This window comes from Oncorhynchus masou, chromosome 1 (genome assembly GCF_036934945.1).
Source record: "Oncorhynchus masou masou isolate Uvic2021 chromosome 1, UVic_Omas_1.1, whole genome shotgun sequence".
NCBI lineage: Eukaryota > Metazoa > Chordata > Actinopteri > Salmoniformes > Salmonidae > Oncorhynchus > Oncorhynchus masou.
This window is the reverse complement of record NC_088212.1, coordinates 22,743,842-22,768,416: the sequence shown is the minus strand read 5'-3', so window position 1 is coordinate 22,768,416 and position 24,575 is coordinate 22,743,842. Positions and strand designations below refer to the sequence as shown.

At 43.8% G+C, this 24,575-nt stretch overlaps 1 pseudogene; it reads right to left on the bottom strand.

The window, feature by feature from the left end:
• LOC135539424 (neurogenic locus notch homolog protein 1-like) overlaps positions 1-24,575 on the bottom strand; it is a 52,977-nt pseudogene that overhangs the window by 2,977 nt on the left and 25,425 nt on the right.

The window sequence follows — 24,575 nt, the reverse complement described above, 5'->3', positions numbered from 1 at the left end:
GTATAAATAAAGCTTAAATGTTAAAGAAATGTAGCTTACAGAAATATTGTATTATATTATGTTCCATCAGGCAGCAAAGATTCCTTACCTTGTTGTTCTGCATGTCCTTGTTGGCTCCATTCTTCAGTAGTACAGTAGCTGCTTCAACGTTGTTCACTGCTGCTGCCCAGTGCAGAGCAGATTTGCCTGGTGAGAGCGAGGCAAGCAGAAAAACACGTTCAGTACACAACCCATGCCTGTCTAAAATGACCTAAAAAAACTTGACTATAACAATTTTCAACCTCCACGTTATTTCTAAGTAAGAAAACATTTTGTAAAAGGACGTGGACTTTATCTTATCTTCTGCCCATTTCCAATGACAAATTCCTTGTTTGATTTAATTAATGGAATGAATGTGCTTCACCTCTAGCTCTGATTGAAAGAATACGATGAGGCCATGAAGCCCATAGAGATTCAGCATTGAGATATGAGCCCTACCAAAGTCATCGATAGCATTGACGTCAGCATGGCAGTTGATGAGCTCCTCCACCATGCCCTCCACTGCCAGGCGAGCTGCCAGGATCAGAGGGGTGGTGCCATCGTGCATGCGGGCATCCAGGTCTGTGGCACGATTCCGGATCAAAATCTACAAAAGGATACAATGAGTTGGTTAACCTTGTATGACAGGATTACCCAACTTGAGGCCCGCTGTGGTTTTATTTGGACCAACAAGTTTTCTGAGCAAAAAATTAAGTCTGTAAAAACACCAGGAAATCAGTGATTTTAATTTTGTTCCCAAGTATTCCTACGCATAATAGAGATAAACATGATCATATACAAATGCAAGGAAATCTTGAAATTATTATGTTTTATTCAAATAATGTATCTGTTTGGGCTTATTGCTGTCAATTTGCAATCCACAAATTATTAGTAATTATGTTCCGGCCCCCCGACCATCTGCTCCAGAATTCTAGTTGATGATCCCTGTCGTATGAGATTATCTTTAGAGACACTAAGGAAGCAAGGGCACATTACCAATCCAATACAGTCGGTCTCTTTGCTACACAAGAACAAAAATGTATCTGCATTTGACCCCATACCTGGAAGACACCCTGCGCATCAGCGGCCACGGCAGCATGTAACGGGGTCTTGCCCATGTTGTCCTGGATGTTGGCATCTGCACTGGCCTCCAGAAGACGCTTGGCAGCATCAGAGCGGGCGTAGCGGGCAGCGAGATGAAGGGCGGTCTCCCCTGTGCGGTCTGTCTGACTGTGGAGGTTCGCACCCTGGTAAATGAAATCACTGATCACGTTGGCAGAGGCGTCTTCCTCCTCCTCGCTGTTTCCTGTTTCCAGACCTCCACCGCTACAGGAGGCGATCATCAGGGGGGTGAAGCCATCTGGAGGGAGAGGAGGGAGGGAGGGAGAGACCTTAATTTAGTACCAGGGAGTTGACCACACCTCAGCATTGACAGTCCAGTGCACTAGCGCAGGGTCAGCATAAGACAAAACAAAGCAACAAACAAATCGAATGATTTGATGCTTTTGCCTTGGTGAATCATCACAGCTCTCTTTTCGATAACGGATTCTTATCAAGCCAGGCATTGGGGAGCTGCAGAAAGACACAGAGCTTTGGTAAACCTAGGCAGATGGAAAACTGAGCATTATCATCTCTGAGAGGAGGCTCAGACAGTCGACTTGGATGGGTTTCTCCTCTTCAAAAGAATAGCAAGCCCCCAGATCTCACAGATTTGGTTGATTCAGACTCATTGATTGGTGAAGGAGAGAAACAGTCTGTGTGTTGTGCTCTACTGTTGAAGAGTGCCTTACTTTAGATTTCTTAAACACTCTTCAGGGGGTTTGGCTTTCAATAAAAGTGTGATCTTTACTTTTGTTCTGTTATTGGTTGTATTAATAAAGCATATGACAAGAAAGACCCATTAATGGTCCAATGATGAATGTAAGCATTAATCTGGAAGGGAGTTTTCCCCTGGGCTCAGGGCTTCTAGCTGCATGCTTTGATCTGGATCCCCTTACCCTGAGGACACAAGGCTTTAGCTACTCCCACACACATGCTCTCTCTGTCTCTCCCCCTTGCTATTGCTCACTCAGATAAGGTGTAAACCAAACAGCTAATATTTGAGGAGGCAGAAAGACCTTAAAACATGATGTTAAGACAGTTTTGTTTAACTTCTTTACAAAGCAAGATGTTAGGTAATACAATGAAATAGGAATAACTATGTTAATTACTTAATTTAATGAGTAATTAAAAGTATGAGTTATGCTAATATGTGAATCATTCTAAAATAATTGTTTATCTTTTTATCTAAATGTACCCTGCCACATCCAATGACTCATAATTATGTACACCTCTCATTTTTCTAAATCTACACCAGTATTGATAACTGAAATATGCCATTTTTTAGACTTGACCTGTGCACTGCAGCTGGGGCAGAATTCACCAATTCCACATAAACATTTTACAAGTCCTACACACCAGGCAACTGATTAAATGGTACAATATTCTACAAGTTAAATGGTCAAACATTCTGTATTCACCACAAATATTGTCATGTAATTTCATGACATTTAATAATAAATGTCAGAAGGTAAATAGCAGGGGTATGAAGTTCACCGTTAAAATCAGTCCTAATTTCCCTAACAATGAACCGAGCGGTTGTGTACACACCTGGTCCCCGTACGTTGACGTCCATGCAGTCGTTCTCGATCTCGCCCTGAGGGGGTGTGGGGGCGATGGAAGGGATACGGAGATCAGCCGCGTCCAGGTGCTGCTGGGTCCACTGGCGGTGGTCTGTCTGGCCGTCCAGGTCCAGTATCGCCTGCTCCTCAAACTGCTGGAACCAGATCAGGGGCAGATGGACAGTCAATTAGCTCAAACCACAACCAAAGCATTTCAGCTCAAAGCTATTTGCAACCTAATGTTTAACTAACCAACTTTTACTTACTAAAATGCTGACATTCAGGACAATAAAACCAAAAACCAACACAAAGGAGACTATGTTTTCTATATCTAAACATTGGTGATTATTAAATTAAAGCTAATTAAATAGCCTATGTAAATGCACAAATAATTAAACAAAAACTTGAATCTAGTGATATTTGAAGACTATTATCAATGATAAAGAGAAAATCCCAGACTGAAGATCTTTTCTTATTATTTCTCTATAGGTATTTCTTCATAAATCCATGTTCTACTCTTCCGCCTTTCTCTCCAAATGCCAGTATGTGATGTAGTTAGACTCCTTACCCTAAAGCGCTTGGCGTCCGAAGGCTCCTCTTCTCCCCATTCATTCTGGTTGTCGTCCATCAGTGATATGTCCGAGAGGTTTTTCAGTGGCCTGTGATCAGAGAGAAATCCCATTGAAAATCCTGATACAGCAAAAGTGAGCTAGCTAACTATCTCAGCTGAGCACTCTTCCTCAGTGGTAGTGCACCAACACCGAAATAAAAGCATTGATTGACCCCCCCCAACCCCTATTGCTCCGATAGGTCAATTAATGCGCCCGTTACCTATACCTGATGTATTATTATCAATAACGATCCAAACAAACCCTGTCCCCCCTCTTTCTCATCGCCAGCTACAACACTCAGTCACATTAACTTTCTTCACCGTTCCACACCCTGCTATGACCAAACCCACGACAAACAAACTGGCAAAACAATGTGGTGGCGCATGGAAACCTGGGACACTTACTTCAATCCCACTGAATCCTCCCCCACCGGCTCCCTCCTCTTCTTCTTGTTGGGCTCACTGATCTTGAAGCCTTCCGGGAACCACAACTGGCCGTGCTCGCGACGACGCTTCCGTGATGCGACCATCCCCACACCCACGAAAGCCAGGAGGGCCAGCCCAGCCAGGACTGCATAGATGGGGTAAAGCTCAGATGGAGGCTGGGGGTCAACCTCACCTGGAGGGGGAAAGGACAACATAGTAAGGCGGACAGCGGCGCAGCCTGATAACCCAGCCAGGCAGGCTCTGGGTTGGTCTGAGGAGGACTGATAGTCCAGCTCCTCTAGTCTAGAAAAACCCCTCCTGGAGCCCAGTATTCCACGGCCAGAGCTACAACAGGAATGATGAGCGCCGTTTGTAAAACAAGGTTGTTCCTATTCTGTAATAATCAGAATTGCTAACCACTTTTCATCAAATAGAGCTAGAGATAAAAAATAAATAAAAAATCTAAAACCACCACCACCTCCTCTCCCCTCTCAGCCCAGGGTACCAGGAGACAACTCTACCATTTTTTCTTTAAGGGGAAAAAAGGGAGGGATTAATGAACTTCAAATTACTGCATGCGCTTTAAGCTGTAAAGACTAAGGATTTATTAGGATTTTCAAGATAACAAAGACTCCCAACTTCTAGCACACTCCCGATCAATTTTTCTTCTCGTTTTTTTTTACTAACGATTTTGAAATGATAAACTCTCCCAACCCAAACCCTTAGAGATGCATAAAGTCCTGGTATTACATTCAGCAAGCTGAAGGTTGCAGCAGCCTTACACTGTGGGATGAAGTGTATGTGTGTGTGTGTGTGTGTGTGTGTGTGTGTGTGTGTGTGTGTGTGTGTGTGTGTGTGTGTGTGTGTGTGTGTGTGTGTGTGTGTGTGTGTGTGTGTGTGTGTGTGTGTGTGTGTGTGTTAGAATGGTATGTGGATTGGGTAGGGTGCTGGATGAGTTGATTTACGGCAATTAACCATTTTGGAGCCTGAAGCCATTGGATTTACACACAGACTGCTGCATTGGTTGTTGAGTCCATGTGATTCACTAGTACATTTGTTCCATTGTTGAATGAAATACACACTCAAAGAACACCATATCACCCTTTTGTGTTGTTGGAGGGTTAAGACCTAGGGGATGAATACCTTCAGTGTGTGTGTGTGTGTGTGTGTGTGTGTGTGTGTGTGTGTGTGTGTGTGTGTGTGTGTGTAGGGCTGAGGTATGATTAAAGGGGCATTAGGAGTGCAAACTTTGGGTGTTGCAGCAGTACCCTGTTAGTGACTGTTAGCATGGAAGAAGATAGAAACTCACTGTGAACAGCCTCTATGATGTAGGGAATATTGAGGTTTCCACTGGAGGCCAGGGCCCCCAGGAAGGCTGCTACATCAGTGGCACTCTGGAAGCACTCTGTGGACTGCTGAAAGCACTGGCGGTTGTCAATCTCCAGGTACACTATGGAGCTGTGGAGGACAGAGTCATATTATACACATTAGACCTGATCTAAAGCCCAGAGAGAAGGTTGTAGAGCACAATCCTTTCAGTTCACAGAACAAGCAGAAGTTCTTAGAAAGCCAGACACTGATATATGTGTTATATAATCATCTATTGTGATGGAAAACTAAAGATATGGAAGGCCAGTTAGCTTAGTCCTTGCTTGACTTTCACATTTTAGATTCATGACAATGTGAGGTTTGCATGAAAATTCAGCTGAAATCCAGATTCCAAATGAGGATTGTTTCCAGAACATGTCTCTAATCCTCACCCTTTGATCAGCATGGGGTCCAGCTCCCTGCGTCTGCGGCTGTTTTCACTGGCTATAGTATACAGGCTATTCCTCATGGAGCTGAGCATGGTGCCAGGGATCTCTGTCCAACCCACTGAGCGCTTTATGTTGTGTTTGTTCAGCTCCTGCTCACTGCCGTAGTACGGGTAGATCATCATCTCTCCCTTGGAGTCCTGCCGGAACACCACGTTAGTGTGGAGTACGCGGCTCAGCTCGCGCAGGAAGCCAAGCGAGTTGTTCCGGAGCTGGTCGGGCATGATGTGGACCACGATGACCAGGCGGCCCAACGCCAGCTTCTCTGGCATGTTGTTGGCACAGTCCAGACCGTCCCACTCACACTCAGCGTTGTTGCAGCCCTGGTCACAGTGGCCGTCCGCATAGTGGTCTTTACAGTACTGGTCGTACAGAGGACTGGAGGGACAAGAGATTAGAGTATCATTCAGTATGACTTTTAATGGAATGTATAATGATGAAAGAAAAGCTTGTATCTCTGCTCAGCCTTTATTCACCCTCTATTCTCTAAAGCATTAGATGAATCAGGTGAGTTATAGAAGGTCTGGAGCTGAACCCTGCATGGCCAGTAGCTCTCCATGTGGACTGGCCTCCCCTTAGCTAGTAGTCAGTGTTTAGACCCTGATGACACTCACTTGCACTGGCCCTCCAGGTTCTGACAGTCAAAGCCATCATAGAGACAGCCGGCGTTGTTGCACTGCTCATCACACTTCCCGTCGTTGAAGTAACGCCAGCACTGCAGGGACGACGTGCAGTTCTTCCACGGGTCGTTGAAGTTGAGCGAGCAGTCGCCCCCGTCCCAGCCACACGCGTGGTTGTTACACAACATATCACAGAACTTGTTCCCCTTTCTTTCCTCACACTGGGGGATCTCACAGCTCACCTCCACCTCCGGCGGTGGGGTGATGTCACGGCCGAACCCGCCCAGGAAGCTGTAGTCCAGGATGTGACATAGCAGGCCGTTGAAGTTGGTGGGGCATACACAGTGGTAGTATGGAGCTTCTGAGCTGTACTCACAGGTTCCCCCATTGTAGCAGGGGTTGGTGTTACAGGGGCTGTCTGTAGGGTATTCACACTCTGGCCCTGTGAACGAGGAGGGACAGAGACACTTGGGGCTCTTGTGTCCGGAGATACAGGTGCCACCATTACGACAGTGGAGACTCCCACAGGAGTGGGCATCGTACTCACAGGTAGAGCCAGTGTAGCCCTGTAGAGGGGAAGGAGAGCAAATGTGTCAATCTAATACTACTAGTACTACTATTACAGTACATTTAATGAATGACAACACAGTGTGATACATCTGCTCAATGTCTTTATATACAGTATGCGTCTTGTATGCAGTATAATATGCCAGCAGCCTTAGTTGTGTGTGAACTTACAGGTGGACACTTGCAGATGAAGCCGTGAGGAGTGTTGCTGGCTACGGCACATGTCCCTCCGTTACGACAGGGTTTGCTCTTACAGCCGTCAAACACTGTGTCACAATGCTGGCCTGTAGGGTCACAGAGAGATATAGTTACATCAAGGACTGAATCCCCTTATCAATAAGCCAATCACAGGTTAACATTTAATGCCATATAGAGTAAATAATTCCAGTTGAAGTCGGAAGATTACATACAATTGGGTTGGAGTCATTAAAACTCATTTTTAAACCACTCAAACTATAGTTTTGTCAAGTCGGTTAGGACATCTACTTTGTGCATGACACAAGTAATTTTTCCAACAATTGTTTACAGACAGATTATTTATTTATTATTATAATATCACAATTCCAGTGGGTTCTACATACACTAAGTTGACTGTGCCTTCAAACAGCTTGGAAAATTCCAGAAAATTATGTAATGGCTTTAGAAGCTTCTGATTTGAGTCAATCATTTGAGTCAATTGGGGTGTAGCTGTGGATCAATTTCAAGGCCTAACTTCAGTGCTTCTTTCCTTGACATCATGGAAAAATCTAAATAAATCATCCAAGATCTCAGAAAAAACATTGTAGACCACAAGTCTGGTTCATACTTGGGAGAAATTTCCAAACACCTGAAGGTACCACATTCATCTGTACAAACAATAGTACACAAGTATAAACACCATCGGACCACTCAGCCATCATACCGCTCAGGAAGGAGATGAGTTCTGTCTCCTAGAAATTAACCTACTTTGGTGTGAAAAGTGCAAATCAATCCCAAAACAACAGCAAAGGACCTTGTGAAGATGCTGGAGGAAACATGTACAAAAGTATCTGTATCCACAGTAAAACGAGTGCTTTGTCAACATAACCTAAAAAATGGTCTTCCAAATGGACAATGGCCCCAAGCATACTTCCAAAGTTGTGGAAAAATGGCTTTAGGACAACAAAGTCAAGGTATTGGAGTGGCCATCACAAAGCCCTGACCTATAGAAAATGTGTGGTCAGACCTGAAAAAGCGCGTGCGACCAAGGAGGCCTACAAACCTGACTCAGTTTCACCAGCTCTGTCAGGAGGAATGAGACAAAATTCACCAAACTTATTGTGGGAAGATTGTGGAAGGCTGCCCGAAACGTTTGACCCAAGTTAAACAATTTAAAGGCAATGCTACCAAATACTAGTTGAGTGTATGTAAATGTCTGACCCACAGGGAATGTGATGAAAGAATTAAAAGCTGAAATAAATCAGCTGTCAGAGCAGTTTACCGATCACTGCACCTGTACACAGCCCATTGGTAAATAGCCCACCCAACTATCTCATCCCCATATAGTTTTTATTTTTGCACGTTTGCACCCCAGTATCTCTACTTGCACATCATCATCGGCGCATCTATCACTCCAGTGTTAATGCTAAATTGTAATTATTTCGCCACTATGGCCTATTGATTGCCTTACCTCCCTAATCTACATTTGTACACACTGTATATAGATTTTTCTTTTTCTATTGTGTTATTGACTGTTTTTGTCACACTCCTTTGCTTTATCTTGGCCAGGTCGCAGTTGTAAATGAGAACTTGTTCTCAACTAGCCTAACCGGTTAAATAAAGGTGAAATAAAATAAATATATAATAAATAAATATACTATTATTCTGATATTTCACATTCTTAAAATAAAGTGGTGATCCTAACTGACCTAAGACAGGGAATTTTTACTAGGATGAAATGTCAGGAATTGTGAAAAACTGAGTTTAAATGAATTTGGCGAAGGTGTATGTAAACTTCCGACCTCATCTCTATCTTCTGGTGCTATATACTATAGAAAAACAGTGACGAGGTGTTATATATACAGTGCCTTGCGAAAGTATTCGGCCCCCTTGAACTTTGCGACCTTTTGCCACATTTCAGGCTTCAAACATAAAGATATAAACTGTATTTTTTTGTGAAGAATCAACAACAAGTGGGACACAATCATGAAGTGGAACGACATTTATTGGATATTTCAAACTTTTTTAACAAATCAAAAACTGAAAAAGTGGGAGTGCAAAATTATTCAGCCCCCTTAAGTTAATACTTTGTAGCGCCACCTTTTGCTGCGATTACAGCTGTAAGTTGCTTGGGGTATGTCTCTATCAGTTTTGCACATCGAGAGACTGAAATCTTTTCCCATTCCTCCTTGCAAAACAGCTCGAGCTCAGTGAGGTTGGATGGAGAGCATTTGTGAACAGCAGTTTTCAGTTCTTTCCACAGATTCTCGATTGGATTCAGGTCTGGACTTTGACTTGGCCATTCTAACACCTGGATATGTTTATTTTTTAACCATTCCATTGTAGATTTTGCTTTATGTTTTGGATCATTGTCTTGTTGGAAGACAAATCTCCGTCCCAGTCTCAGGTCTTTTGCAGACTCCATCAGGTTTTCTTCCAGAATGGTCCTGTATTTGGCTCCATCCATCTTCCCATCAATTTTAACCATCTTCCCTGTCCCTGCTGACGAAAAGCAGGCCCAAACCATGATGCTGCCACCACCATGTTTGACAGTGGGTATGGTGTGTTCAGGGTGATGAGCTGTGTTGCTTTTACGCCAAACATAACGTTTTGCATTGTTGCCAAAAAGTTCAATTTTGGTTTCATCTGACCAGAGCACCTTCTTCCACATGTTTGGTGTGTCTCCCAGGTGGCTTGTGGCAAACTTTAAACGACACTTTTTATGGCTATCTTTAAGAAATTGCTTTCTTCTTGCCACTCTTCCATAAAGGCCAGATTTGTGCAATATACGACTGATTGTTGTCCTATGGACAGAGTCTCCCACCTCAGCTGTAGATCTCTGCAGTTCATCCAGAGTGATCATGGGCCTCTTGGCTGCATCTCTGATCAGTCTTCTCCTTGTATGAGCTGAAAGTTTAGAGGGACGGCCAGGTCTTGGTAGATTTGCAGTGGTCTGATACTCCTTCCATTTCAATATTATCGCTTGCACAGTGCTCCTTGGGATGTTTAAAGCTTGGGAAATCTTTTTGTATCCAAATCCGGCTTTAAACTTCTTCACAACAGTATCTCGGACCTGCCTGATGTGTTCCTTGTTCTTCATGATGCTCTCTGCGCTTTTAACGGACCTCTGAGACTATCACAGTGCAGGTGCATTTATACGGAGACGTGATTACACACAGGTGGATTGTATTTATCATCATTAGTCATTTAGGTCAACATTGGATCATTCAGAGATCCTCACTGAACTTCTGGAGAGAGTTTGCTGCACTGAAAGTAAAGGGGCTGAATAATTTTGCACACCCAATTTTTCAGTTTTTGATTTGTTAAAAAGTTTGAAATATCCAATAAATGTCGTTCCACTTCATGATTGTGTCCCACTTGTTGTTGATTCTTCACAAAAAAATACATCATTATGTATGCATCAATAAATCTTTATGTTTGAAGCCTAAAATGTGGCAAAAGGTCGCAAAGTTCAAGGGGGCCGAATACTTTCGCAAGGCACTGTATTTCTTTACTGTTGGGATTTCTCCTGCAAGTCCAATGATTTGTCTCGAAAAAGACAGAAAAATGTCAGACTAAATTAACTTAGTTTGTTCTTGCTTTCCCAAATAAACCCCATGAAATAATTGGAATTGACATGAAACTAAACCCAACCCCACTCCCAAGTCACTCTCCAGCCAACATGTCTGATGGTTATATATGTTACCTGTGTATCCGGTACGGCAATCACAGCGGTAGTTGTTGGTGAGCTGGACGCAGTTGTGTGTCCCGCGGGGGTCACATGGGTTGGACAGGCACTCGTTGACGTCCCCCTCACAGCGCTCCCCTACGTAGCCGGCGGGACAGATACAGTGGTAACCTCCCACCCTGTCCACACACTTCCCCTTGTTGAAGCACTTGGGCTCGTTGGTGACGGGGTCTGTGAAGGGGTTGCAGTCGTCTATGTTGATCTCACAGTGAACGCCTGCGAGGTAGAGGACGGGCGGGAGAGAGCAGAGGAACAGTCAGCCTCTTCTAAAGCACTCAGCTGGGACACTACCACATGGGATCAAGAAGGATGGATGTACTACCTACACTTGTTCAATACATCTTTTCATTTACCGTTTCAAAATGTTTCTCTTGTTTGCTTCTATAAAACCTTTTTGGCTACATTCATTTCACCAGTACTTCAGCTGACCAACAAGACACACTCCCTTCATGTCCGGGAGAGAAATCAATCCCGTATTTGACGGGGACGAGAGTTTCGGACATGTGCTGGACGCTGTTAAGCCCTAATTAATGAAGTGTGGTGGATTGAGAGCGAGAGCGAGTGAGAGGGTGGAGAGGAACAGTGGAGACCGGGGGGAGAGCGGAATAGACGGAGAGAGAGTGAGAGGCTGGAGAGGAACAGTGGAGACCGGGGGGAGAGAGGAATAGACGGAGAGAGAGTGGGAGGCTGGAGAGGAACAGTGGAGACCGGGGGAGAGAGGAATAGATGGAGAGAGAGTGAGAGGCTGGAGAGGAACAGTGGAGACCGGGGGGAGAGAGGAATAGACGGAGAGAGAGTGAGAGGGCAGAGAGGAACAGTGGAGATCGGGGGAGAGAGGAATAGACGGAGAGAGAGTGGGAGGGTGGAGAGGAACAGTGGAGACCGGGGGGAGAGAGGAATAGACGGAGAGAGTGTGGGAGGCTGGAGAGGAACAGTGGAGACCGGGGGGAGGGAGGAATAGACAGAGAGAGAGTGAGAGGGCGGAGAGGAACAGTGGAGATCGGGGGAGAGAGGAATAGACGGAGAGAGAGTGAGAGGCTGGAGAACAGTAGAGACAGTAGAGACCGGGGGAGTGGGAGGGTGGAGAGGAACAGTGGAGGGGGAGAGAGGGGAGGGTGGGAGGCTGGAGGAACAGTAGAGACCGGGGGAGAGAGGAATAGACGGAGAGAGAGTGGGAGGGTGGAGAGGAACAGTGGAGACCGGGGAGAGAGGAATAGACCGGGAGGGTGGAGACCGGGGAGAGGAGAGAGGAATAGACGGAGAGAGAGTGGGAGGCTGGAGAGGAACAGTGGAGACCGGGGGGAGAGAGGAATAGACGGAGAGAGAGTGGGAGGCTGGAGAGGAACAGTGGAGACCGGGGGGAGAGAGGAATAGACGGAGAGAGAGTGGGAGGCTGGAGAGGAGCATAGAAAGAGGGATAGAGAGAAAGAGGGGGGTGGTGTGGAAGAGTGTGTGGAGGTGGGTGGCGGGGCCCTGACCTTGGGTTCCCCTAGGACAGGAGCATTTGAAGGTATTGATCAGGTCAATGCAGGTGCCGCCGTTCTGGCACGGCTGGGAGAAACACTCATTGATCTCATTGGAGCAGTTGGTGCCGACGTATCCCGGCACACACTAGGAGAGGAGAGGGAAAAGATAAATCAATGAGTGACATGAAACAAGGCTGTTTCTGTTTACCTGGTTGTTTTGACAGTTCTCTGCACAGGACAGCAAATCCTCTTTCATCAGAGATCGACATAAATTAACAGTTTGTGAGTCTGTTAATAAACAACCTTTTGTCATCAGTTTGGATACAGAGTTTGATAGGACTTTTTTTTTTAGAAAGAACACCCACACACTCATTTATTTTCTGATTTAAATCATTCAATGGAAAGTGAGCATGACTGACAATGTTTCTACAAGATCAAGACCAGGAAACACACACTTTTTTGGCCACATGAATCACTGTTCGGTCTAGGTATAGTACATTAGGCTACATTTGTTATGCATTTCACCCAGCACCTGTCAAAAATTGGATTAAATGGAATTTGATGTAACTTAATTAGGACAATTCGTACCAATTGGATGTATTGTGCATTAGTGACAGTGCTGTGTTCCTAGTGTGCAGCCTACCTTGCAGGAGTAGCCTCCTAGGAAGTCAGTGCAGGTGGCTCCACTCTGACAGGGGTTGGGGATGCACTCATCCACCTGCTCCTCACAGTAGCTGCCTGTGTAACCTGCCTGGCAGTGGCAGTAGTGGGTGTTCCCCGCATCCAGACACTGGCCTGAGTTACGACACAGAGCAATTACCTCCACACCTGGAGGGCAGAGAGATGGGGAGGGGAAGAGAGGGGAGATCAGTATGTAGTCTGTGTTTTGTTAGTGGTGTGAAATTAATTGCATAGTGATGATTGAGGCTAACACAAACACACACACACACCATACATGCAGAAGGACAGACACACAAACATCCTCCTTCACACCCCCAGTGTTACCTCTCTGTTTGGCTGCCACCTCGCAGGAGACGCTTGGCACATCACAGTAGAGCCCTGTCCAGCCAGTCTGGCACTCACAGCTGTAAGTGGTGCCAGTCTGCCAACAGGTGCCCCCGTTCTGACATGGGGACGAGTCACACCAGCGTACCAGATTCTGAGGAGACACACACACCATAGATAGTTAGCTGACAAGGGAACATGTTTCTGTAAGTAAGCCTGTACACTGTTGTTTCACAGATACAAACATTATCCACTGGGCACAGACATAAATTCAACATCTATTTCACGTTGGTTCATCGTAATTTCATTGAAATGACATGGAATCAACTTTGATTCAACCAGTGTGTACCCAGTGGGCTGTAGCTTATAGCTACAGTTATTTATACCACCTTTATTTAGCCAAGTACATGATCCATAAAAGCACATTTTACTTGACAATAACAACCTGGTATATAGCCTACAGTTAGTCTACTGTAAAGTCAGCGTGACTGGGCCTATACTGTACCTGGCAGTTGAGTCCAGTGTAGCCCTGGGGACAGATGCACTTGTAGGTGCCATAGCTGTCCTGGCAGGTGCCTCCGTTCAGGCAGGGCCTGGAGTCACACTCGTTGATGTCGTGTTGGCAGTAGCTGCCAGTGAAGCCAGGTGGGCACAGGCAGGTGTAGGTGTTGATGCCGTCCACACACGTCCCACCGTTGAAACAAGAGCTGTTAAACAAAACATCCACAAAGCAATACCAGACGTGTCATTCAAAAACCAAATTCAATTCACTTTAAAACATGGTAAGTCCAATTAGTCAAATGAATTGAGAGTGAATATCCTGGGCTATAATGGGATATTTGAGTCATTCAACTTTCTGCCACAGGGGGCAGAAGTGGACAAGAGAAAGTAGTTTGGAGATGCATTCATCGTTTGTGACAGAGACGCAACAGGCCATGTGAGGATAGAGAAATCCAAACTAAATGAGAATTCAAGCTCCCTTTACCTCTCAGTGCAGTCAGGTGTGTTGTTCTCACAGTGTATCCCACTGAAGCCAGGTGGACAGGTGCAGGTGTAGCTGTTGACACAGTCTGTACAGTTAGCTCCATTCTTACATGGGTTACTGTCACACTCGTTGATGTCCTCCTCACACTTAGTGCCACGGAAACCAAGCAGGCAGGTGCACGCAAAGTTGTCCACCTCGTCCCGACAGAAACCTCCATTGCTGCAGGGGTCTATGGGGGAAGAGAGCGGGGAGATAGGTTAGCTTATAACTTAGCAGACTGGCTGCAACTCAATAGTCTTGACTAGCTTCCTTTCCTTGTGTTTTACTGACATGAAAGAACATGACAGGATTTATAGAGATGTGGTGGCCTTTCACCTATCAGTCATGAAATAAAAGAGACAGGGGGCCACTTTAGAGTATTGAGACACGACCACTGTCTCATTTTAACCTGTTTTTATGATGAAGTCATGAAGATGATAGGAGACTTACTGGGCTTACAGTCGTCAATGTTGGTCTCACAGTTGCGGCCAGCATAACCGGCCTTGCAGCCACAGCGGTAGTTGCCTTTGGTGTTCTCACAGGTGGCCCCATTGAGACAGGGGTTCTTTACACACTCGTTAATGTCCACTTCACAGGTCTGTCCTAGAGAGGGTAGAGGAAAGGAGAGAGTGGAGAGGTTTACTACACAGCACTGAGATCATTTGTCCATTTTCATAATTTTATATATATTCTTTCACCCATCTACACACAATACCCCGTAATGACAAAGTGAAAACATGTTTTTAAAAATTTTGCAAATGTATATAAATACTGAAATATCTCATCCACATAAGTATTCACACCCCTTAGTCAACACTTTATAGAAGCACATGTTTTGCAGTTTTACTTCAGTGCCTTATTGCAAACAGGATGCATGTTTTGGAATATTTCTATTCTGTACAGGCTTCCTTCTTTTCACTCTGTCATTTAGGTTCACTACAATGTTGTTGATCCATCCACAGGTTTCTCTCATCACAGACATTAAACTTTGTAAGTGATTTAGAGTCACCATTGGTGTTTCAAAGTCACCATCCCTGAGCAGTTTCCTTCTGAAAAACCTCTCTGGTCTTTGTGGTAGAATCTGTGCTCAAAATTCACTACTCAATTGAAGACCCTTACAGATTGTATGTTGTGTGAGGTACAGAGATGGGGTAGTCATTCAAAAATCCTGTTAACCAATAGTATTGAACTTATTGACTCAAGACATTTCAGCAATTGTTTTTGTTGTTGTTGTAATTACCAATATTTTCTACAAACAAAATTCCACTTTAACATTATGGGGTATTGTGTGTAGATCAGTGGCACAAAATCTCCATTTAATAAATGTTTTATTCAGGATGTAACACAACAAAATGTGGAAAGGGTAAAGGGCTGGGGAAACTTTCTGAAAGCACTGTACATGCTACAGGAATTACATATAATCTACTGTAAATATATTGCTCGCTCACCTTGCCAGCCCTCTGGACACACACAGGAGAAGCTCTCGTAGTCTTCAGACTCCTGACACTCACCTCCGTTCTTGCAGGGCTTGGGGCTGCAGGGTGCCAGCAGGGTCTCACAGTTCTCACCTATCACACACACCCACACACACACATTATTAGATAATGGACAAGAACTGTTCAATATTATTGTTGTCATATTATTATCGTGTCTAATATTATTGTTTTCAGAACCAGAGTATCGTAACTGGAAGTAGTGGGTGTCTGGATACTGGATAGATCGCCCTACATAGATAATGCTTTTATTGGACATTTAAATACACACTTCATTCAGGAGGCTTCTTGCCCACAGTGAAAAGGTATGTGAGTGTTAGAGAGCAGAGCTGTTTGGGCCCACGGAGACATTTCCCTATCTGTCTGTTTCCACGACACCCAGCACGGACAGGAAGCAGGCTGGAGTTTCCTGCTATTGTCAAGGCATTTGCTGTTCTGTGAGACAGGAAGTCTGCAAACAGGAAATGTGACAAGCAGCTGGGCCGTTCAGTTCCCACCCCTCTGTCACACAACCACAGTCACTATTATTCCAGCTCTCAACGCAGGGTGGAATTTTCCAAAAAGAAAACTCAGGGAATAAATAAAAAGGTTGCCCAAAGGCAGTCAGTCCATCATTATCTGTTTTATCAAATAATATGAGGGAGGAATGGGTGTGAGGACCATGAACTGTTATCAGGGACACAACGTCAACACAACAGATGCTGGAGTTTTAGCCAAGAGGAAGTCTTGCTTGGTCATTGACAGAGCATGTTTTTCCTGTATGTCTAATGCCTTAGAGAAGCTAGAACTTTGAGCACCACAGCAAGGAAATACCAAAACATTACGCTTAGATAGACAATCAAACATATATTTCACAATAGCCAAATATGTTCATACCGGTATATGGCAGTAGGCAGTTGCACTTGTACGCAGAGACATCGTCGATGCAGGTCCCTTGGTTCAGGCAGGGATTGGAAGCACATTCGTTAATGTTGGTCTGACAGCTTGGACCTGGGATCAAAAGGTCAAGAAGTTATCAAGCACATGAGTTTGAGTTAAGAGTTAGGGTCAAATAGATCAAAACAATACAACATGTATTGATGGTGGGAGTGCAAATCTCCAGAACCATACACACGTACACACGCACACACTTACTCACCAGTGAAGCCAATTCTGCAGGAGCAGACATATCCGCTCGTCATATCCTTGCAGGTGCCTCCGTTCATGCAGGGGTTGGACTCACACTCGTTGTTGTTGATGTCACAGTTCTTGCCACTCCAGCCATTGTCACACAGACAGTTGTAACTAAGGAAAAGATGGGAAAGCTCAATATCAGAGTAACAGACACTAAATTCCACTTTGAGTCCTCAAATCCACAGCTTTTATGAATACTTAAGGATTTACTGTAGATACAGTGCCTTGCGAAAGTATTCGGCCCCCTTGAACTTTGCGACCTTTTGCCACATTTCAGGATTCAAACATAAAGATATAAAACTGTATTTTTTTTGTGAAGAATCAACAACAAGTGGGACACAATCATGAAGTGGAACGACATTTATTGGATATTTCAAACTTTTTTAACAAATCAAAAACTGAAAAATTGGGCGTGCAAAATTATTCAGCCCCTTTACTTTCAGTGCAGCAAACTCTCTCCAGAAGTTCAGTGAGGATCTCTGAATGATCCAATGTTGACCTAAATGACTAATGATGATAAATACAATCCACCTGTGTGTAATCAAGTCTCCGTATAAATGCACCTGCACTGTGATAGTCTCAGAGGTCCGTTAAAAGTGCAGAGAGCATCATGAAGAACAAGGAACACATCAGGCAGGTCCGAGATACTGTTGTGAAGAAGATTAAAGCGTGATTTGGATACAAAAAGATTTCCCAAGCTTTAAACATCCCAAGGAGCACTGTGCAAGCAATAATATTGAAATGGAAGGAGTATCAGACCACTGCAAATCTACCAAGACCTGGCCGTCCCTCTAAACTTTCAGCTCATACAAGGAGAAGACTGATCAGAGATGCAGCCAAGAGGCCCATGATCACTCTGGATGAACTGCAGAGATCTACAGCTGAGGTGGGAGACTCTGTCCATAGGACAACAATCAGTCGTGTATTGCACAAATCTGGCCTTTATGGAAGAGTGGCAAGAAGAAAGCCATTTCTTAAAGATATCCATAAAAAGTGTTGTTTAAAGTTTGCCACAAGCCACCTGGGAGACACACCAAACATGTGGAAGAAGGTGCTCTGGTCAGATGAAACCAAATTGAACTTTTTGGCAACAATGCAAAACGTTATATTTGGCGTAAAAGCAACACAGCTCATCACCATGAACACCTCATCCCCACTGTCAAACATGGTGGTGGCAGCATCATGGTTTGGGCCTGCTTTTCTTCAGCAGGGACAGGGAAGATGGTTAAAATTGATGGGAAGATGGATGGAGCCAAATACAGGAACTTTCTGGAAGAAAACCTGATGGAGTCGCAAAAGACCTGAGACTGGGACGGAGATTTGTCTTCCAACAAGACAATGATCCAAAACATAAAGCAAAATCTACAATGGAATGGTTCAAAAATAAACATATCCAGGTGTTAGAATGGCCAAGTCAAAGTCCAGACCTGAATCCAATCGAGAATCTGTGGAAAGAACTGAAAACTTCTGTTCACAAATGCTCTCCATCCAACCTCACTGAGCTCGAGCTGTTTTGCAAGGAGGAATGGGAAAAATTTCAGTCTCTTGATGTGCAAAACTGATAGAGACATACCCCAAGCGACTTACAGCTGTAATCGCAGCAAAAGGTGGAGCTACAAAGTATTAACTTAAGGGGGCTGAATAATTTTGCATGCCCAATTTTTCAGTTTTTGATTTGTTAAAAAAGTTTGAAATATCCAATAAATGTCGTTCCACTTGTTGTTGATTCTTCACAAAAAAATACACTTTTATATCTTTATGTTTGAAGCCTGAAATGTGGCAAAAGGTCGCAAAGTTCAAGGGGGCCAAATACTTTCGCAAGGCACTGTATATTCATGCCATGCATGTAAGAAAGATTTCTAGATTTAAACGAGACAACTTAGTGATTTCCTTGGCATTGAAACAGATGAGAAAGACAGACTCACCCATTGACTTTGTCCTGACAGTGGCCATGGATACACGGGTTGCTAAGGCACTCATTGATCTGGGAGAAGCAGGTGGTGTCATGGTAACCCTCTGGACACAGACAGGTGAAGCTGTTGATGCCATCGATGCAGGTGCCACCGTTGTGACACGGGTGTAGGGCACATTCGTCAAGGTTGATGTTGCACATGGTCCCTGTGAACCAGAACCCATTAAGATGTTTACTTCTCTGACCTCTCATACAGTAGTGTCTCAACTTTATAGCACAAGGAACATTTACAGTTTACAAACTGATTCAATTGGTGTTAGAAAATGATACAGGTAACTGCCAAGGTAAAGAAAAAAACAACAAAGTGTCTTAATGGGTCATCGGGCCACCACGAGCCAGAACAGCTTCAATGCACCGTGGATAGATTCTACAAGTCTGGAACTCTATAGGGGGATGTGACACCATTTTTCCACCATAAATTCCAACATTTGGTGTTTTGTTGATGGTGATGGAAATGCTGTCTTAGGTGGCTCCAGAATCTCCCATAAGTGTTCAATTGGGTTAAGATCTGGTGACTGAGACAGCCATGGCATATGGTTTACATCGTTTTCATACTCATAAAATCAGTCAGTGACCCCTCGTGCCCTGTGGAGAGGGGAATTGTCATCGTATGGGGTAATAGCCATGGTAGCCTGCCCAGGATTTTCATACATGACCCTAAGCATGATGGGATGTTAACTGCTTAATTAACTCAGGAATAGGGTTGCACATTTTGGGGAATATTCAGAGGTGGAAACTTTCCTTGAGAATTAACGGGAATATATGGGAATTAACGGAAATACATTCAAATTCATATTAATACCATTTAAATGTAGATGTTTTTTTGATTTGATATATTTACCATATCATATGGAGACAGAAACATAAACATTTAACCTTATCATAAGTAATTACAAATTAAATCCTTCCAATAGAAATTTTAAAAAACTATTTAGTTATGAATTGAACTTTAATTAAATGAGTTGACTCTTCACATGGGATGATTTCACTGTACATCAAAAGAAAGGGAATATTGAATGATCCCCAATGATCCATCACATCTCCTAAAAATATTTTCAACATACATCTGTAAAATGATAGTCTAGAAACTAAAGCTTTGGTTGTCTTCCTCTCAGGCTTCCATGTCTTCTCCCTGGACCTCCTCAATGTCCAACTCCTTGAACATCAGACTCTGAGGCCTCATCTTCACTGTCACTTTCAAACCTTGTTGAGTATGGCTCTTTGTCAGTCTCAAAAAGCCTCAAATTTGCCCGGATGGGAACCAACTTTTCAACCCTTGTATTGGTCAGCCTGTTGTGTGCTTTGGTGTGTGTGTTCCCAAACAAGGACCAGTTGCGCTCTGAGGCGGCTGATGTTGGTGGGATTTGGAGGATGATGGAGGCAACAGGGGAAAGAGCCACAGATCCAAAGTCCATTCCATTCCATATGTCGGCCTAACCATTTCCTTGGCTCTCTTGTAGAGTGTATCCATTGTTTTCAGTGCCATGATGTCCTTGAGGAGCAGATTCAATGCATGAGAAGCATAGCCAATGGGTGTGATGTGAGGGTAGAACTCCTCCACTTTAACCCAGCAGCCTTCATGTTCGCAGCATTGTCTGTCACCAGTGCAAATACAGTGCCTTGCGAAAGTATTCGGCTCCCTTGAACTTTGCGACCTTTTGCCACATTTCAGGCTTCAAACATAAAGATATAAAACTGTATTTTTTTGTGAAGAATCAACAACAAGTGGGACACAATCATGAAGTTGAATGACATTTATTGGATATTTCAAACTTTTTTAACAAATCAAGAACTGAAAAATTGGGCGTGCAAAATTATTCAGCCCCTTTACTTTCAGTGCAGCAAACTCTTTTCAGAAGTTCAGTGAGGATCTCTGAATGATCCAATGTTGACCTAAATGACTAATGATGATAAATACAATCCACCTGTGTGTAATCAAGTCTCCGTATAAATGCACCTGCACTGTGATAGTCTCAGAGTTCCGTTAAAAGCGCAGAGAGCATCATGAAGAACAAGGAACACACCAGGCAGGTCCGAGATACTGTTGTGAAGAAGTTTAAAGCCGGATTTGGATACAAAAAGATTTCCCAAGCTTTAAACATCCCAAGGAGCACTGTGCAAGCGATAATATTGAAATGGAAGGAGTATCAGACCACTGCAAATCTACCAAGACCTGGCCGTCCCTCTAAACTTTCAGCTCATACAAGGAGAAGACTGATCAGAGATGCAGCCAAGAGGCCCATGATCACTCTGGATGAACTGCAGAGATCTACAGCTGAGGTGGGAGACTCTGTCCATAGGACAACAATCAGTCGTATATTGCACAAATCTTTATTTATGGAAGAGTGGCAAGAAGAAAGCCATTTCTTAAAGATATCCATAAAAAGTGTTGTTTAAAGTTTGCCACAAGCCACCTGGGAGACACACCAAACATGTGGAAGAAGATGCTCTGGTCAGATGAAACCAAAATTGAACTTTTTGGCAACAATGCAAAATGTTATGTTTGGAGTAAAAGCAACACAGCTAATCACCCTGAACACACCATCCCCACTGTCAAACATGGTGGTGGCAGCATCATGGTTTGGGCCTGCTTTTCTTCAGCAGGGACAGGGAAGATGGTTAAAATTGATGGGAAGATGGATGGAGCCTAATATAGGACCATTCTGGAAGAAAACCTGATGGAGTCTGCAAAAGACCTGAGACTGGGACAGAGATTTGTCTTCCAACAAGACAATGATCCAAAACATAAAGCAAAATCTACAATGGAATGGTTCAAAAATAAACATATCCAGGTGTTAGAATGGCCAAGTCAAAGTCCAGACCTGAATCTGTGGAAAGAACTGAAAACTGCTGTTCACAAATGCTCTCCATCCAACCTCACTGAGCTCGAGCTGTTTTTCAAGGAGCAATGGGAAAAAATTTCAGTCTCTCGATGTGCAAAACTGATAGAGACATACCCCAAGCGACTTACAGCTGTAATCGCAGCAAAAGGTGGCGCTACAAAGTATTAACTTAAGGGGGCTGAATAATTTTGCATGCCCAATTTTTCAGTTTTTGATTTGTTAAAAAAGTTTGAAATACCCAAAAAATGTCGTTCCACTTCATGATTGTATCCCACTTGTTGATTCTTCACAAAAAAATACACTTTTATATCTTTATGTTTGAAGCCTGAAATGTGGCAAAAGGTCGCAAAGTTCAAGGGGGCCAAATACCTTCGCAAGGCACTGTACCTTCGGTGGTCCAAGGTCATTGATGACTGCCTTCAGCTCATCTGCAATGTAGAGACCGGTGTGTCTGTTGTCCCTTGTGTCTGTGCTCTTGTAGAATACTGGTTGAGGGGTGGAGATGATGTAGTTAATTATTCCTTGGCCACAAACATTCGACCACCCATCAGAGATGATTGCAATACAGTCTGCTTTCTCTATGATTTGCTTGAACTTCACTTGAACTCTGTTGAACTCTGCATATAGCAAATGAGTAGATAAAGCATGTCTGGTTGGAGGGTGTATGCTGGGTGAAGAACTTTCAGAAATCTCTTCCAATACACATTGCATGTGAGAATCAGAGGTGAACCAGTTGCAAACAAAGCTCGAGCAAGACATTCATCAGCATTTCTCTGACTATGTTCCTCCATTGAGTCAAAAAACTTCTGATTCCAGGAGGACCATGAGCTGTTGCTATCGATAGGGTGTCTGATTAATCATTTTCACATCGAATAGAAGTAGAGGGACTTTTGTCAGAGGTTGCTTGTTGTGAGCAGTGAGGGAACTTCATGCACTTGGCCAGATAATTCTGCATCTTTGTTGCATTCTTCACATATGATTTGGCACATTATTTGCAAATGTACACCGCTTTTCCTTCTACATTAGCTGCAGTGAAATCTCTCCACATCAGATAGTGCCTGTGGAATTTTCAATTAAAGATTAGATTTTTTTATATATATATATATATATATATATATATATATATATACACACACACACACACACACAATTCCATGTACAGATAAATAGTTAAGCAGTTAGATTAAACAACTCCTTTGTAAGATAAATGTTTTAAAATTAAACATGTTTGGAAACAGGTGAATTAACACTCCTCAGATAGCAGGCTCAAGCAAGCTAAAATCCACATGGTAGCAAAAACAAACTAGCAGTTAAGTTAGAAATTATTAAACACACTTTGCTGTACACTGCTATTTACAAGTTAACAAAAAATCATGTATGTCATTAAATATATTCACCCACCCAGTATTGTAATCAAAACTTACCAGAAAGCATGTAGTCCTTGGCTCAGACAGTGTAGTAGTGTGGGCTCAATAGCATCTCATTAGTGTGCAAGAGCTTGAGAATCAGCTGTACATGTGATGGAAGAATGCACTGTGCATGCAGAGGGTTGCAATTCCATTGAATTGAGGCTAGTTTAACCAAAATATGCCACAAGACTTAGAATTGCCTTTTGTGTATCCCACAAAAAAGGTTCACTGTTATAAGATAACTTTTTTGGTGAATTTACGCTAAATTCCCCAAATTCCCGGGCTTAACTTCCCATGGACATTTCCCTGAAGCACCAGCTTTGAATATACTTTGTATCCCTCATTTACTCAAGAGTTTCCATTATTTTGTCAGTTACCTGTACAAATTAATAACACTATGGTTAGAACTTATGAAACTTTGAACATAATATCATGTAGTAATCTTTGGAGTTGGTCACAATCCATGAAGATATCATTTTGAAGTAAAACACAAAGCCCAACCCGTGCTACACCAGACAATGGACCATACAATGGGCTCTATATCCCCACAGTAAATGCATCCACCTAGAGAAACATGGGATTTTTAAGTCCGGTTTTGTTGGCCACTTGAAATGACGCCGCCATTCAGCGGGTGCCACGCATAACATAAAGAGAAGCCATTTAGCCCTAAAGCATGGACCAACCCCCCCCCCCCTCCCCTTTTAAAATATCAACTTTCAGGAATCTTCCAGGGGATCTTTTCTCCAGTGAAATCCCAGGTGAGTGTTGGTCCTTTCAGAGCCTGGTGAGAGAGGCCAGCTTGTGTGTCTAGGCAACAGGTTGGAGGGGGGGGGGGGGGTCTGGAAAGTGACACGGCCACAGAAGGCCTTAAAAGGAGTGCATTCGCTTACCATCTGTCATCTCTCTCCCTCTTCCACCCCTCCACCCTACCCTCTATGCTCTTGTTTGTCCGGCCTTCACCTGAGAGGTCTGAATAGGAGAGGTAGGAGTACCCCCTTCAAATCTCAACCTCGGTAGCCACAGTCAGACAAACTGGTCCCCTACAGTATCTACTTACCGCTGTAGCCAGGCTCGCAGGCACACTCGTAGCCATTGATCTTGTCGAGGCATGTACCGTAGTCACATGGCTTGCTCTTGCAGTCATCCAGGTTGACTTCACAGTTTATACCTAGAAGCAAAGAAATTAGCATCAAAGTTTCTATAGTAACACTTTCACAGATTAAAGTAAGTCTGTGTGTCGAGGACAGTTTCGAGCTTAGAGAAGTCTTTTAGTGTGTGTGTGCTCGCGTGTGTGCGTCTGACCTGCGGTGCCCATGGGGCAGGTGCAGATGTAGGAGTTCTCACGGTCCTGGCAGATGCCTCCGTTCCGACAGGGCTGACTCAGACACTCGTTAATGTTGGTCTCACACAACCGGCCCGTGTAACCAAGGCGACAGTAGCAGGTGAAGGAGGCCAGGCCATCCTTACAAGTACCATAGTGACAGGGGTCCGAGAAACACTCATTGATGTCGGTCTCACAGTGTTGCCCCGTGTAACCTGGTAGAAAGACA